Raw genomic sequence first — 2,899 nt, 5'->3', positions numbered from 1 at the left:
GCTGTTGTAAATTGTGTCAGCTGCTCTAGAAGGCTTCAGGGTAAAGAGTAGTTGACTTGTTACATCTACAGAATAAATACAACAGTCAAAACTGTGCCCCAGAGTGGGATTTACCTGCTGTTTCTGCCAAAGGAGCCACAGCTAGTTATGGGGAAGGGAAGGAGGACTGTTGCCTCCACGACAACCAGATAAGCAGAGATGGAGATAACAGGGCAATTGTGGGGAGGAATTTGGATCCAGTCATTGGATGATGTCTTTAGGAGCACAATGGAGCGCAAATGGGGCTCTTAATTAGGCTTAGAAATATTATTTTCTGACTGTTAAAGAAAATAGCATGGTCAGCCAAATCTAAGTCCAAACTGAGCTGAAGAGTATTCAGCATGTTGGGATAAGAACATAAGAACAGCCCCACTGGCTCAGGCCATAGGCCCATCTAATCCAGCTTCCTGTATCTCACAGCAGCCCACCAAATGCCCCAGAGAGCACACCAGATAACAAGAGACCCATTCACACATGCAAGCCATCGCATGATGAACCATAATGTGTGGACAAAGTGTTGATGTGCAGCAACTTAGTAGTAGTATTGGTCAATGGCATCACTAGGGTTCGGTTCTGTTAGATTCCCAGGCCAAGCTCTGCCTGGAGAATTATGCCCACTTTTAGCGAATTAGCTCCCCTTCTTTCCTCAAAAATGACCCTGGTTCTGCCCTACAGTACTGCTGGACCCCATCACCAGGGTAGCTCGCCTGTTTAACCTACAGAGGTCCTCCTTCCTGCCACCAGCCTCCCACCACTACAGCAGCCCCTTGGTCCTCAGCAGGTCCTGGCACAGCAGCCAAACACCAGTCTTAGTGTCTCCAGTAGCTTCTACTCCAGCAGCTTCCAAAGTCCGTTCACACATCAGTTCTTCAGCAGTCCATTAGCCATCAATTCCTTAGTCCATTAATCCAGTCTGTCCTTCCTCAAGCTTTCCTCCTTCTGCTACCCACACCAAACTCTCCCTTCAGCAGGTGCTTTTATACCTGAGGTTCCTATTGCCTTCAAGTGGCTGCAGCTGTATAGCACACTCTGCTGGATGCCCAGGCCTTACCCTTAAAGGGGCCACTGCTGATACCACATCTATCTCCTCTCTAGATCTTCCGTGATTCCAATACAGGTTCGCATCACCCAATGCAGGAAGCCAGCACATCAGTATTGCCCTGCCCCATCTGGATTATTTGCTATAACTTTTGATAGAATAGAGATGTTTCATTGCATTGTGCATGAAATTACACATCAAATGATATATATATAACATGGTATTATTCTAAAATACCAAGATTTTTAAAGTTTTGGCTAGCAGTAGTGTCAAACCCACCCCTTGCGTAAACCTCACCCAGTGCACCCTCCTAGCAATGCCACTGTTATTAGTGCCTCTAGATTGCTAATGGTGCATTAGTATATACAAGCCATAATTTGGTATCACAGTCCTTCCAACATAACACATGCTAAAAAGAAACAACTCTTCAACTCAGCTGAAACATTCCAGATCTTTCTGACTGACCCACTGAGTAGATAATGCTAATGTAGGCATTGCATTGAAAACAGCATTGCACTGCCTTCCTTTGACCTCTCTCTTTCCCTAGAAATAGCTCAAGCCTCTTCTCTAGAATTTTCTTTTCTCTTCTATGTACCCTGTGGATTTTAATGACTGTCACCTGTTCTCTGCAGAATTCCAACAGCTGCTGAAAAGGTAGGATGACAAAAAGAATCCAATCATCATCCACCCTTTTTCAATTTTCTGATTCTACTCTATAATGAAGACGGAAAAACACATTTGTTCCCAGTAATACAAGAAGGAATAGATGGAAGAAAATTACAATTAATGATTCCACAATATTGCCACACTGAGCTGCAATTTTTTTTTTCCATAGGCAGAAAGGCAGCAAAACACTTCCTCAAAGAGCATTGGTCTGGAAATAAGCTAATCTGTATGTGTTCTATCAAGATGTGGTTGGTAGCTGCAAGTTCTAACAAGATCGGGCAGAGGGGAGCTTATTTTCTTTTTTTAATAGACAAGCTGCTCTACAGAATTTAGAGCCCAATCCTATGCATGTCTACTCAGAAGTAAGTCCTGCTAGAGTCAATGGGGCTTACTCCCAGGAAAATGAGGCTAGGATTGGGCTGTTAGAGACTATAAATAAAATTCTGGTGCTTTTTTACATCTTAAATGTTGAGAACAGAGATTGTGAAATAGTGTATTTAGAAAAAAAAATGTGGGGCAGATTTGTATAATTGTAGAAAGGGTGTGTGTGTGTGAGTGTGAAAGAGAGAGTGAGTGAGTGTGTTTTTTAAGGTCTGTTGAACCATAAGTAAAAATATATCCTTATTGCCAAAGGATCTTAACTCAAGTAAAGAGAAAATAATTAGAGCAAGGTAGTTGATGCAGTCATCATATTAAAAAAAAATTCTACTCATTTGATTATGGAACTTCTTGAATACTTAACTACGGACCCAATCCTATCCAGCTTTCCAGCTCTGATGCAGCTGTGCCAACAGGGTATGTTCTGCACTCTGCAGTGGGAGAACAGTCACCGAGGCCTGCTCAAGGTAAGGGAATACTTGTTCCCTTGCATCTGGGCCACATTGTGGCTGCATTGGCACTGGAAAGTTGGGTAGGATTTGGCCCTATGCCACTTGTAGGAACTGGACTCCCTCCTCCTGGGCAGTAGGTCTAGTTCAGGGTTGGAAAATATCCATTAGGACGTATTCAGAAATGACTTATTTTATTTCCACTTGTCTTTTAAGCTCTGTGCCTTATTTTTTCCAACTTCCACCTTGGTCAATCTTGTTTCAATTTGTGGTGTGTTTTGCTTTTGGATCTTCTTCATCCCTTCCCCATATCTTTCATTGTCTCGTT

This window comes from Tiliqua scincoides, chromosome 7 (assembly GCF_035046505.1).
Source record: "Tiliqua scincoides isolate rTilSci1 chromosome 7, rTilSci1.hap2, whole genome shotgun sequence".
Classification (NCBI taxonomy): Eukaryota; Metazoa; Chordata; class Lepidosauria; order Squamata; family Scincidae; genus Tiliqua; species Tiliqua scincoides.
This window is presented reverse-complemented; position numbering follows the sequence as displayed.